Consider the following 15816-nt stretch of genomic DNA (forward strand, 5'->3'; position numbering starts at 1 on the left):
ATAGCAAACTTGAAAAGGAAAGGGGGCGTGATGTTGGTGAACACATGTGTACGCTCGTATGATGGCGTGAAAGGATCAATTTAGTTCTAACAAAAACGCAAATTAAAATCGTACCGGGTTGGGTAGAAGTGAAGAAAAAAATAGAGGCAAATTTTCTATTATGTGGTTGTGCGTGAAAGGAAGGCGCTCAAATCGCATGAACTTTTTATTCGGACTTTTTATTCATTTATGCATTTTTTTGTGGTTTATAAAGCAATCGCAACTTACGAAACCGGTTGCAAAAGATTTTCTTTTTTTTAAATTTTAATCGATTATTTCTCAATTTTCAATCAGAAAAACTTCTAATCGTAGCCTTCTTAAACATTTCCAATTCGATTTCGAATAAAACTTTTAAATTTTTTATCGCCTTTTTTCTCCATTTGTACGGTTGTGCGTTCGCGAGCTGATATAAAAGTTGTGTCGGAGCAAGCCTCCATGTTTCCATTCGAGCAACTGATTGAACGAATAAATGATTCGTTAGAGATCGTCCCTAATTTTCCTTCTTTCTAAATGTACAACGAAATAAATATATACCATTTATTCTCAGCTTGAAGGATCAATTATGTATGCAAGGCTGGTAAAGGTAAAAAGGTATATTTTTTGAATATATTGGTTCTATCCTTAGGGTCATTCGCCTCTTTTCGGGTTAGAGAAATCTCTTTTGGAAAAATCTCTAACCCTATGTGCGGGGTTGGAAATAAAACCCAGGTGAGCTGCGTACAAGGCAATCGATTTACCAACTACACTATGCCCGTCCCCGAAAAAAAGTGTCTACTTTAAGGTTCAAGTTACCTTTTTTAAGCATGTGTTGGAATTGAACGCTTGGTAGTGTGCGTAGGCAAATTTGTGTTCAGCTTTGCCACCGGATTATCCATTTAAACCTTTTTAAAACTCTAAATGAAGAATATCAGTCGATTTATTAGATCATCACGATTCAATTCATGCAAAATACCTGCTGGAAAAACCATCGGCTTAGCTAAATGGTGCTTTTGAAAAAGTGGCTGTGGTTTTTTCATTGCGCAGTTGTGTTGCGTACCCCAGCTCGGTGTGGTAGTGTGATAAAAAATCACAGCCACTTTTTCAAAAGCACCATTTAGCTAAGCCGATGGTTTTTCCAGCAGGTATTTTGCATGAACTGAATCGTGATGATCTAATAAATCGACTGATATTCTTCATTTGGAGATTTGAAAAGGTTTAAATGGATAATCTGGTGGCAAAGCTGAACACAATTTTTCTTACGCATACTACCAAGCCTTGAGGTAACTTGAGCCTTAAGCTGTAACATTACATTGTGATTGAGTCTTGCTAACGATTTTTGCTATTTTTAAATTTGATTTGAAAATGTCTTGGACGGTCGGAGCGTGAAGTGTTGTTAGAAGAAGTCGGTGAGAGCGTCGGAAATTTTCAAACACTCGATTGCTACTATATTTAAACGTTTGTATTTAAATGTTAGATGTTATACATTATTCAAAAACTACTTTTTGAATGATAACATGAAAACAAACCAGGGCAGAAAAGGTAGGTTTTAACCGTTTAGCATGGATCGGTGCTGTTTCCGATAAAAATGTCTATCGACTATCGACCAGAATCACAAGCACCAGAATGATCGGCTGTTTCGGCTTTCTGCTACTGCCAAAAATCGAAAAAGTATTGCAGAAGTCACCATCTCGATTGCTTCGGGGTGGAATCGCTCACGCCGACAGAACCCCTTTGAACTTCATTGACAAAAAGGTGAGAGTGGATCAAGTAGTGTATCAAAAGCTCCCTGGGCATTAGTGCATTTCGACAAAAACAACTCTATTTTTCAAATCAAACTGGGTACCAGCTTATGGAACAAAAAGTCTATCAATCTTTGTGACCGCATTTTCTTCGATGTTTTTGACTCACCGGGTTTCAATCCGACAGACTATTTGATGTGTTCCATTCTGGTGTCAAGCGCCGGCAGAAGACTGCATAAATTTCAGGCCAGTTGGTCGAATGCCTTTCGGTCAAAGTGGCCCACAAATTGGCACTGGAATAGGAATGTTCGAACAGTAGCACCTTGTGATTTGCTCACTTCGTATTTTAGCATACTGATGAGAAGCGGTTCGACTCGAGGTAATTATATTTTTAGGAGTATTAGTGATCTGTGCCGTGTGCAGCATGTTTCGCTGGGCCTGAAGCTCTCATATCCATTCAATGAACGATGAAACTCAATGGATTCACTTTCGTCTTTTCACTGCCTACTTTGTTGCTGAATGTGATGTGCAAGAGCTACGCCAGTGGCTGCAGTTGCTTTTAACAGCAGAGCCAAATGTTGCTAGCAATCAACTTTCAATTTATCGTTGAGTGAAGGGTCAAAAATGGATGGATCCATAAGCAGAAGTTCTTCTGCGCACTCCACAGGGACAAAGAATCTCCTTACAACAATAAAATCCAGATGTTTGAATAGTATGTAGCATTTGCAATAGTCCTTAAGGCACAGCCTGATGGTTTGTATGAAGAGAGCGCATCAAATTTCGGGTGGAGTAACACATCAAAGGTATTAACCCTGTATTTACTTCACACTATTGATATATCCTTGAAAATGCTGTACATGTCAACATTTAACCTAAACTGGCCACTACAGAGCAGCTGTAGGCTTTAACTGGCGAATGAAAAAGCATAAATTTGCAATGAAAGCGTTCGACTTTGTCATTAAAATTCCGCCATCTTAATAGTGAATGATTGAGGGAGGCTTTGAAATTAAATCTTGGTTGCGGTAGATCAATGAATAGTCAAGTTGGTAGTTGAAAATAAAAATTCGCGTCCACTGATCGTTACTAGTTTATTTTTTCCCCATTTCGCCTGGACTTGATAAACAAAAAAAATCATTTTTCGACTCTTGCTTCCCCATCTCTACAACCAAATATAATATGTTAGTACGGAATGCTCGGACGGTACATCGAAATGAATTTCGATCATGATTCACTCCTGAGCTGGGGTGGCATTGCGCATCTCGATTCAAGTGTCTCGATTCGAAACTTTTTGAAGTCGTTTCGACTGAATTGCGACATTACATATCGCTTTTGACCTAGCGTACTAACTTGTTAGATTGCTGTACTAGATTTCGACCGTAAGCGTATACCTGCTCTTCGAACACAAACTGTCGAATAAAAGTGTACACTGAGAGAATATATTCGTAGATCTGCTACGGATAGGTTTCATAAAATCACCTTCCATAAAATATATGAATTGTTTGATATGGGCGATCCTCTCCTGAGCTGTTCTAACGAATTGATTCATATCAGTGAACTAATGAGCTAAAGCTTTTTTCAAAAGAGTAACAGCTCACCAGCTTACTATGAATATGAAACAAACCCTGCACGGATCAATCAAAGCGAATACGAAAACAATACGGAACAGTGTGTATTGATCGTTCGTCATCGGATCCTCGGTTCGCGAAAAACAGAGCAGAAAAGACTCGATGTAGGAATGTGAATTCATTAGGTCATCGATTCCGAAAGAGCGGGAAGGAAATGACCTCGCAATTCGTCAAATTCAAATGAGGCTAAGAATCGTTCAGCAGACTTAGTTCACTTAAATGAAGCGAACGGTTCGGAGCCGCTCATTAAAAAGAGTTAGTTTGCACATCACTAGATCACAGTAGGCTACGGATGAAATTACCACGGTTACCACATTCACAAATTTCTCTGTAATTTCACAGATTTTTTTGTAATTTCACAGATTCATTTAACTGTTTTGGGTCACAGACGACATATTTTTGGGATTTTTGGAAACATTCCGATTTTCCACCGATTTTTACAGACTTTTTTTCCTGTTTTAGACGCAGACTAATACAAACACTGTAGAAGACTATAAGTCGTAGACGAAATACTAGTATCTGTTTTTAATAGTGAAATGCAAGTGCATTTTCTTATTACTAATTATTAAAATTTTCTACTTTTTTGCAACTATGTACCTATTTTTTTTTAAGAAAGTCCGCGTAGACATCCGATGGTAGGGGTACAGGAATTGTCCATGGAGGGGGAGGAGGGACTCTAAAATAAAGATTTTTTGCCCACGTTGTATATGAAAAGGCACCCAAAACAATTTGACTGAAACACAGATTTCAACGAAGCATCCCTGGTGTAAAGTTTTTCGAATATAAAACTGATTTTATTTGTTTTTGCAGTGTGGTCTATGAAAGAATAAAGTAGAAAGTGGAAATGTTTAAACATTTCGGCATGTACTATTACGACAATTCTAGAATACGTTTCTATCTGAGTATCAATATATTCTAGCCTTCGTGTAGGGAAACTAAAAATTATTGAACAAAAGACTAATTGGCTAACGTATGCTCCCAAAATCGGCGCGCGAGTTATGAACATATCAGTTTAGTGACAGTTTCCATAGTTACTATGTTGCAAAAATGCAGAAAACTGTTTTTGTGATTTGTTTGCAAAGGGAATAATATATAAGTTAGTTAGTTAGTCTAGTTTTTGGAGTACTTATTAGTATAGGGCACCAGTCTACAGCTTCCGAAACGACTACACTTGTGACCGAAGTTTTTCACACAATCAATAGCAGCAATACTCGCGGCAATTACAAGGAAGGACACAGCCTGTGTCACACAGGAGATCGTTTGAAATAATATTATTGCTAACAATAACCCCAAGATTAAGCTTATATGAAGGCCCGTAGCACGCAGTTGGCTTCTGCCAAGGGCGTTAGCCTCCAGGGGTACTGAAATAATATGCTGAAATAAGTGGGTGATGAGTGTATCATAAACGGGATAATGTGGTATTTCAACGTACACACTAAATTATTGTTCGAAAGTCGAAATTGAAAAGGAAGCAAATGTAAACACCTCAGAGGCGCAAGACTCATGCTACTAGAATACGGTTCTAACCCCGGCTGCTGTCAAAGAGTATGAACTTACAGCTGTTGGGGTTAGAACCTGACTCAGTTTCAAGGTCAAGCTAATAGGGCATAAGACTCCACCAAAAGCGTCAGAAGTCCACGGTACGACTCTGTCAGTCCCATTCAGATTTATTCACAAAAAATGGTGTGGTTCTCAAATGTAAAATTTCGACTGCAGCGAAAATTATTGCAAACATGCTCTTGGTTATCTGCGCAATCCTCACAAATTCGAATCACATACGCTAATGAGATCGTGATCCCGCCGTTGATCTCAACTTTATGAGCGGTCATGTAAACAGGGTAGTCCTTCATACAAGCCTTGTCACTACTAACGTTACTTGCTTTCTTTAGATAGAATATCACAATTCTGAGTTTATCTCAGCGAACTTTCATGATATCTGTTACTGTTGAATATGTTTGCGTTAGTTCTTTCGAAACCTTTTGGAATATTTCGCGGATTATGTTTGAAAGGAAAGAAACTCAGATATGTTCGGACAGAGTTCAATAATTGTAAACGGGTATTCGGAGTCACTAGTGACTTGTTCGACATCCATTTTACCATTTAGTCTTTTCAGGAGAGTTTATGTATGCACGGAAGCCCGACACAAAGTAAAATCTTAAATAATACGCAGTTAGAAACCGAAAATATAATAAATTGAAATACAAGTCAGAGGCTAATAATTTAAAAATGTAAGAAGGCCCCTCGATGTATGACTGGGTACTACCGACTTTTTTAGTAACTCGCATGCACAAAAAGATAAGCTGGTAATGTCTGGGACAAACCGATCCGCACATAGAGTCTCCCGGAACAATCTTCCGTCCGTCGCCCTCAAATTGCTAACGTTAACTGATTTCATAAAACCTTCCGATAAAGGCTCCATCCGTCACCGTCAAACTCTTCACTTCGAATAAGATTGCAGCCAAATCTTCAATAAACTGCTATTTGAAATTTCACAAAATTTTAGTGTACTGTACTGTACTGTACTGTACTGTACTGCTACTTTTTACTCTTTACTAGTCTTTACTCTTTACAACTCTTTACTACTCTTTATTTTTTGCTATTCTTTACTCTTTACTCATTACTCTACTCTTCACTGTTTACTTTTTACTCTTTATTCTTTACTCATTACTCTTTACCATCATTCTTTACTCATCGCTCTTTACTGTTTACTCGTTACTCTACTCTTCACAGTTTACATTTTACTCTTTACTCTATTCTTTTTTACTTTTTACTCTTCATTTCATTCATTGTTAATTTCTTGGTAAACTTGCTTTTCGCATTAATAGCGTTCCCATTCGGGGGAAATCGTATGTTGCTACACAGAGTACGGTTTTCCACTCGAGGAAATTATCTGTAATATTTGTCCCACTCGGAGGAATCATATTTTGCCACACAGAGCTTTCTCACTCGGCAGACTTATTCATGTAGCAACTCGGAGCTACATCACGAAACATAATCAATTTTTCTAATTTCGGAAAACAGTAGCATGGTGTTTTAAAATCAGAAACAGTGTCCAGTTGGTTGCTGTTTCTTAACAAAAACTACTGACAAAATCTTACCGGAAGCGTTGTTTGCGCCATTGTCGGGACTCGAGCTTTTGCGTCTGCTCTCACGTATTTCCTTCCAAAAACTGAAGCTAGATTATCTGTCACAACAACCAAGGCCTGCGTACCTAAAATCGTTATTCCGTTTAATTTTATTGCATCAAGACAAAAACAGGATAGAGGTTGAGTAGATTTGTACGAATATCGAATACAATTATTTGTTACGCCAAAAGTTCAATATTTAATATTTTATTTCTAATGACTCATACCCTACGGTCACCAGTGTAGAATATACGACAACCCGTTGGTAATACTGTAGCTAGATCATTAATGAAGAGTGTGCCTGAGAGTGAACCCAAATTACTTCCTTGAGGAACACCCGAGTTTTTCGCAAATACGGTAGAGAACTCACATCCATTTTTTTCCTGCAAATTGGCGACCTCTCAGATACGATTGGAACCAACGAATCAGATCAACAGATACTTCTATTAACTTCAACCGTTCCAAAAGTATTGCTAAATGCCTAAGATTTGAGTTATTTAAGTTCTATGAATAAAAACAAATATACCGATAGTTTCTTCCATAAAAGCAAAATATTTCTCTTAATATTAATACACAAAAAGTTTCAAATTATTTCATACAGCAACCCCTACTTTTATGAAATTGAAATTGTTTATCGAAGAAATTGGCACCGTCAAGCTAACGTGCTGTGTCATATAAGCAAACTGAATAAAAAAACACCCTGTATATAGGGATACCGGCAGTAGCATCACAAGATTCATGTGTTCCTTAACTTGAAGGACGTCGTTGTTGAGAAGACGTTCGAACAGTTCCTGTCATCTTTGCAGCCCTTTCAGCAGCAAGAGACGTATTTTGAAAATAGTTTGCTATTTTCATTAACACCAGTATTGCAAACATTCGCTCGTTATTTCGTCTCTCAAGTCCTAATAGGAAAACTAAATAATCCCTGATGACAGTGCCGTAGTAACACTGCTACCTTGACACGGCAGCGCCCGGGTTTGTACAATTACATATATTGCAGGCGAGCGCGAGCGCGAAAGATGTGCTGACATACTTCCCCATCATCATCATCATCATCATCATCATGACGTGCTTCGTTTCGTTTGAGCTTACAATCACGCGCTCTTAGATCCGCTTATGCCGCGGTTTGCGGAAATTTCATCCAAGGAAGCGAGAAAGAAGTGTTTAAAGTGATTGTGGCGATTGCAATTTGGCAGCGAAAATGTTTTCCTTTCAGATTTGCCGCTTTATCGGTAGTCGGCGCGGTGTTTCGGGTAGCGCTGGAAAACACGTGATTAGCCAAGTGAGCTGCAAATTGAATTTCGATAGTTATATCAATATTGCGAAATGGGACAAACGAGTTTGCGGTTACGGTCCGTTTAAATTGGCGAACAGTTTACAGATATTATTTAGAGCAGTTCTTTCTGTTTGGTGAACATATGAATATTGGTTTGAGGAAAATTCAAAATTGTTTAACCGCCAATCAGTTGAGCAAATGTTCCCTAATTTTACATTAAATTTCGACAAACGTGTGACATCTTCAATTATCGCAACAACTTTCAGAATTTTTAAATTTTCTGAGGGCAGCGCGCAGTATGAGTATGAGTATAGGTCCACCGCTGAAACCGCCCATTGATTTATACTTAAGATAATTACCAGTCATTCATATGAAACCAGCCAAACCGTCAAACTGTCTTCTACCCGGTAGCTTAACCCTTCGAAACGTGTCGTGTGTTAGTAAAGCCAAATCTTCTTGTATATATATCCGCAAGTGCAACTATGTACGACATGCAGGAGAAGATTTTGTCTCGGATCACGTTGTTCAGTAACGGTTTGGCATGGACCACTGCGGAAGGATATTCTACCAATTTTATTCGCTCAATGCTGTGATAAGACTAACAACGGAGCACACGTACTTACCTTGCCGGAAACGGGAAACGAGGGTAAAGTGGCTTACCTTTAAACGACCAACAGGATGTTGGCTCAGGGATTCAGGGTAAGTCGTTTGCTATCGAAGCTGCTTATGGAGACCGCTAATATACAATTCTGAAGGTGGTTCTGTTTTATTCATTTTTTCCATTTCAATGTAAGAAAAGCATTTTAAAGTTGCATTCTTGGACAAAAGTATCTATTAGCACGCTGAGTTCGAGAAGATTCTAAGACACTGGTAGAAGGATGTCATAAGAAGTGAAGTGAACTGTTTCGAATCGGGTTGATCGGAAATAATACCACATAATTTTCAATTACAACAAAATGAATTAGCTGAGGAATGGCAATTAAAAGTACGCTCAGCAATCCGTTTTATCATGGCTGCCATTTCACCCATGGTTCATCAGGAAAAGAAAAATCTCTTTTCCGGTATAATCTTCTTGATGTTGTCTTCTAGTAGACAGAAATTATTTTCTCGGTTTCACTTTGTTCTTCAATTGCTGCATCTAAAAGCATTCCTTCGCAACGTTTCTGTCTCCTTCCCTGTTGAAGCTAATGGCCTTCAGCGTCCCCCTTATGGTTGCTATTATAAATGACATTATCTGTGCTCTGAGAATCTTTTTATTTAATAGCACACTAATAGCGTTTTCGTTTTTAGGTGGGTTTTGCTTTAGATGGATGTTGTGCAACGAAGAAAAATGAAAATGCAATAAATTTTATCTTCACCGCGCGGATTAAGCTCGAGATTGATTATCTAGTTTCTTTTTACACATATGAGTTTTATGACTTTCCCTTAAAAGCATCCTTGAGACATTGATTAGCTCGATAGTCAATATTTTTTGATGTGTAAATATCAAGGTTAACGTATGTTTCGTCGAAATAAATTAAATACACTTGAAGGCTGAAAAACAAAGATCTCCCTTTATTTGGACGAGGTAAGACAACATTGCTTACTATCGAAATTGCATCATTCATATTGCAATATAGAGAAGTGAATTCTGTTATAAATAAATCTTGGAGAATCTTGCGTTCTCGCTTTGCCAACGGAGTTTGCTTCGTGTAAATGCGTTTATCTTGAGCTATTCTATATTTCGTAACGATAGCTTTCGGCACTTCTTATACTCAAACAACGCTGTGAACTTATGAAAATCAGATCGTCATGTACCAGTAATGTCTGTTTAACTAGTATCGAATGTTCATCATAGATAGATTTCCAAATTTAAATATTAACTATGGTACTAGGGAAACTTCACCCATAAAATACTGCAGATTTGCTGCCTGTAAGTCATTTCGTTTCAATAGAATTTGATAACTACACTCAATAAATATGCAACCATACAAATTTTAGACTAAAGCTCGCCGTGAAGTAAACGAGCAAGTCAAATATGCTCGAAGACAGAGTTTTTTTTTATAATTGAGCCCAATGCTATTTCCACGAATCTAGAACACAGCTAAACTGAGGGGGGGGGGGGCTAATTGAATTAGCTTTTATTCGACATATATCTGATACAGAGGATAAAGCAATTCTGCGTCCCGCTTTCATCTCAGCGCCATTGTCGAACCAGTCAGTTCCATCGTGTGTGTGTGTGTGTGTGCTTTTCTCGCATGACGGGAAATCCTGCACATAACGAGCTGTACTTATGTCATTTGCATTCGGGCAAAGAAATAATGATTCACTTCGGATTGCTTTGTGAGCGAGCGAAATTTAATTGGAAATTATGCTAAATTTTAACGCACACTCGCACCATGTGTTATAGCAGGCGAAATATTTTTGTTCGAGTGATACGAGGCCTACTACGGCTGTAGGGTACGGTAAATCAAAACTACGTATATAGGAATGATTTCTGTTGTACACATTTGAAGTGCAGGAAAAGCGTAAAAGGCAAGCGGAATTTCAAAACTATATGATTAAACTTGCAGATGGAAAAGTTTGCAGTTGTATATCATTGCCGTAGTTCAAATGATCGATGTTTTCAGAGATTTTTGTATTTTTCATTTGCGTGATTCTCTGAATCAGCTGGATTAAAGCGTCTAACCTTGTGTTTCAGTTTAAGTCTTCTCTGTGCGACTTTGTTGTATGATAATAATCCAACCCGCACATGCACAAATTTGTGTCCGAAAGATTTATCCTGAAAAGATGGGCATTCTGTGTATAGTGGTTCGCCATGAGTCTTGCCATATTTTTTATAAGCAATATCTTTCGAATTCACTCGACGACCACTGTCTCTGCCAATTATCTATAGCCATTTTATTCAACAGCGAAAAAAAATCATGAGGTTCCTTTTCCCTGTGAAAAATGTTTCCAATCAATGCCCCTTGTTTGGCTAGGGTATCAGCTAACTCATTTCCGGTTATACCGGTGTGAGAAGGGACCCACAGTAGTGTGATATTATATTTCTGTTCAGTGAGATGAAAGATTACTTCCCTAATTTTTAGTACCATATGACCAGTTCTGCCCGACATCGTTATGCTACTGATAGCCTCTATAGCGCCGAAACTATCTGAACAAATCAAATAGTTTTCAGGAGAAAGCGTTTTTATAACTTCGCAAGCGTACTGTATGCCACATAGTTCGGCTGAGAATACAGAACATGGGATCTCTAGTTGGAAAATTGCTTCGTGTTGTTTATTAAATACTCCAAATCCGGCACAATCGTCAAAACGTGAGCCATCCGTGAAGAAATTTTTTTCATCTGGGAAGGCTGCCATTTTGTTCCGACAAAGGGTGATAGCATGGGATGTAAGTATGGTCTTTGGGAGATTTGACAATTGCTGTATTAAAGAGGTATCGGTATTAATTTGGAACGTTTTAGCAGAAGTACTAAGATTAAAATGCCGAATTAATGATGAGCTACTAGATGGGATTGTCAAACATTCTCGGAATGTTATCAGGAACCTTGATTACGGTTTTATTTCGAATAGCAAGTCTAGCCTTTCCATTATTGGAAAGAATCTTATGTGGGCAGTTATTAGATATCTACTGTTCAGCTGATGAAAGCGTATATTCAAAGGTAGCACCCCGGCCAAAACTTCCACGGACATAGTGTGTGTCGATGTCAACATTCCTAAACTAATCCTCAAACATCTATATTGAATTCGCTGAAGCTTGAAAAAGTGTGTTTTTGCTGTCATATGAAATATAAAGGACCCATATTCCATTACAGAGAGAATGGTAGTTTTATACAGCCTAATCATATCACTTGGATGAGCCCCCCACCAAGTACCAGAGATAGTTCGTAAAAAATTTGTACGCCTTTGACACTTCCTAACAACATATTTCACGTGCGCTTTCCACGAGCATTTAGAATCGTACCAATGTCCAAGGTATTTACAACTTAAAGCTTGTGTTATCATTTGGTTATACAGGCATAGGTTTACAGTGGAGGGAGTGTGTTTTCTGGAAAATACAATTGATTCGGTTTTCGAAACGGAAAATTGGAATCCAATGGAATCCGCCCACAAAGAAATATTATTTAGGGATGTCTGTAACCTATTCTCGATATCCGAACTTTTTTTCCCCGACGACCAAATGCATGTATCATCGGCATATTGCACCAAAACGCATTCTTCTTCAAGGCATCTATCTATATCGTTGACATAAATGTTGTAAAGTAATGGGCTGAGTGCTGAACCTTGAGTTAACCCGATAAAAATGTGACGCGTAGCTTTGGTTTCGTTGCGGAAAGAAAAGAACATTTCTTTCGTGGATACCAGGTGTCGTGACTTCTGCTTCGAGCGGACGCCATTTTTTGCCGTTAAATAAAAACGCGTATGTCCTTCCTTTCCGCAATCTATCACAAGACCCAATTTATTTTACAGACTATCAAATGTATATTGCTCTATCTTATTTCTCTCTTTCTCTCGTACTCTCTTAAATCCTTTTCTACTCTCCTACTTGCCCCTCTCAATCCCTACATTCTCCACCTTATCTAAACTTTGCTGAGAAACTCACCATATCTCGAGTACTTTTTCAAATGGACGTAAGTAACATTGAGAGCCTCTCTTTGTTTACTTTCTCTTTCGTTTATTACGACGTCATTACAACAGTTTGTACTAATTTTCCAGTACATATCGAAAGCCGACGGTTTTTACTACAATATTATGCAAAGAGTAGAGTAGTAAATATTGAAATGGCCGAGTAATGAACAGAAGAGAAAGACCTCAAAGAGAATCTCTCATTGTTACTTACGTCCATTTGAAAAAGTACTCGAGATATCCCTATATTTTCCAGGTTTCCGAATTTCTCTGGTGGGTCTTGATGCTTTTTTTATATCTTCTGTTGGTATTGTTGTTAAGGTATGGGGATGAGCTCCGGAATGTCCTATAAGCCGGGTGTCGACGCTATCTTCCATTGATGGATCTGGAATAAAAATGTATTTTTACTGAAATATAGATTTAGTATAAAAAGATATTAAGATTTTATACTTGAACTACTTTGGAACGTTGTTATCTGAGTTAGATTGATCTGGAACATGTTTCACGTCTTGAATATTCCGGGTCAATTTGATGCCATTTTCTCCACAGATGACTACTTTTGCTCCTTCTCTAGTCAGAACTGTATACTTATCCTTGGAAAAGTTGGGTCAGTCTTGGTTCGTTGCGCAACAGCGACTATGACCATATCGCCTGCAGCTATGTTGCTTTCTTTTGCCCCTCGATGTTTGTCAGCATATTTCATGCTCGATAGCTTATCCACCGCATCATTTTCTTGAACAGCATTTCTGTCTAGGATCCTCTCTGAACTCCACAGGCTTGGGAATGTCCCGCGATAGCGCCATCCCACTAACAATTCAAACGGCGTGATACCCAATCGAGAGTGATGCTTTCTAGTGTTGTGAGTGTGCACATATTCATCCAAAGCCTCCTTCCAGTTCCTTTGCTCACTTTTTGCCGCTGCCATGGCCATGGAGCACTTAGCACACCTTTCGCTTCCCAATAATCAATAAACTCATTACTTTTAAAAGGAGGACCGTTATCACTCTGAATTATCAGCGGTAGTCCCCAAACAACAAAGATTTTACATAAGGCAGCATTTGTACTACGGGCGTCCGTGTGTTTCATTTCAACGATGTGCAGGTAACGAGAATACGTATCAACACTCACCAGAAATTGTCCAGATCCGCATCCATGTATAGACAAAAAGTCTACCTGCAGTATCTCCCAAGGACCGTTTGGAAGCACACGGCTAGAAAGGGGAATCGGTGGATTTTTTTTGGAAATCATTAGACACGTCTCGCATTTTGACACAAAATCCCCCGCTTCTTTAGCCATATCAGGCCACCAGAAAAACTCGCGGAGAATCCGCTTTGTTGCTCCACAGCCGAGGTGCCCTTGATGTGCAGCCTCCAAAGCTCTTTTCCGTAGTTCCTTGGGTAGAACTACCAAATCTCCTTTGAAAACAAGCGGATCCAACATTCTCAAGCTTTTTGCCTGGGATTCGTACCGTCCAAGATTTTCCGCCCATGTGCCAGTCTGAATTCCTAATCTTACTTCCTTTAATTCTTCGTCCGCTTCCGAAACCGTTTGAATTTCCATCCATGAAATGCTCATATTTCCTACGTCCAGAGAATACAGCAAATGCTTATCATTATCCTCGTCGAATGGTTCGTCGACTTGCGACTTGCTTATCAACCGAGATAGAGCATCCGCAATATTGAGATGACCAGGAATTCTTTCTACTCGAAAATTGTAAGGGAGAAGACGTAAAGCCCAAGCTTCCGCGCGGGTTGTTGCTCGCCTACTTGTCCGATGCAATCCACCGAAAATGAATTCGTTTGCTTCCGAATCGGTCCTTATAGTGAATTGTGTACTTGTTAGATAATATGCAAATCTCTCAACACACCAAACGATCGCAAGCGCCTCTTTCTGAGTTTGAGGATACCGTTGCTCAGTAATGGTTAAAGCTTTCGACGCACAAGCAATTATACGGGGAATCCTTTTTAAGTCAAATTGCACGAGAACCGCTCCGAGGCCAATAGGCGATGCATCAACGAAAAATTCTGTTGTGTCGTTGTGATCGAAATATCCAAGTCTAGCAATTGACTTAAGCGCTTCATGTTTCAGAAAAACGAACTCTATTTCCTCTTCTTCCGTCCAATAAAAGTTATCCGATTTCGTCAGCGCTCTAAGCTTTTCGGTCTTCTCAGCTCTTTGAAATATAAAACGTTCTGTAAAATTCATGAGTCCGAGGAAGCTTTTTACTTCCGATAACGATTCCGGCCGACGGAAGCTCTCAATAGCTTTTATTTTATCGTCCTCTACTCTCCATCCATCGTGCGACAACTTGATACCGATGAACTTGACAGATTGTTTGCAAAATACGCATTTATTAGTGTTCAACTGGACATTGTGCTCGCGCAATGATGATTTTTGGCAAAAATTTGTTCGTTCAACATTTCAATCTCACCTGCCCGTACTTTGTCCAGCAGTTCCGCGATTGTTCCTCCTTTTCTCAAAATTTTCCGACACGCTTCACGTACTTTAATATTGGCCGCATGGGACTGGACGACGTCAGCAATCATCTCTATCATTTGTTCGTTGTTGTAATTACACAGTTTGCCCACTGCTAGAACCCGTTTCACATACTTCAGGTCGGTTTCACCGGTATTCTGAGCCATCGAGCGAAGTTTCTGTCGTTGCATGAGCACATAATCGCGGGAATTGTAGTAGTCGTTCAATCTTTGCATTACGTTGGAGAAGGGGAACAACTGCTCATTCGGAGAGACGTTCGTAGAGGTTGTGCTTTCTAAAACATCAAGTAGCTTATGTCCCGCTTTCATCCTAAATGCGCTCATCTTCATTATTTCGTCATTTATTCCTGCAAATTGCATTGCAGCTTCGAATTGATCCTTCCATTGTTCGAAGGATTTCTTATCAATTTTATCTTCTCCTTCCATTGGCTTACAATTTGCGATTTGCAGTGAAGCAAATAACATAGAAGTCATAAACGAAGTATCATCTGAAGGACGATGAAATTCGTGCATTGTAGAGTTTCTCGGGAACAGTTCCATACGTTGATCTTCACAGTCTATTGGTTCTTCAATCCACTCGTTAATTTGTTTTGTACTACTGGAAACATTCCTAAGCTTGGCTGCTAATAATGCATTTCGACGCCTTTCAGATACTAGAGCCTTAGTCAATACACTAACATTAGCCTTCGATGCTTTTGGTTTTCTAAAATGATACGATTGAAAATTTTAATTACATAATGACATGCATATTCAATCCGATACGATGTTATCACATCACAGAATAACTATAGCTATATATAGTGAGAAAAATAAATAGAATAAAATAAATCACTATGGACTCATCTTTTTTTTTCTTGTTTTTTTTTTGAAAAATATTCTCCTTTCTAAACTTTCGAGCAACACAGGATAAAACAATTTATACTTTGCGCGA

The sequence above is a fragment of the Topomyia yanbarensis genome, chromosome 2 (assembly GCF_030247195.1).
Source record: "Topomyia yanbarensis strain Yona2022 chromosome 2, ASM3024719v1, whole genome shotgun sequence".
NCBI lineage: Eukaryota > Metazoa > Arthropoda > Insecta > Diptera > Culicidae > Topomyia > Topomyia yanbarensis.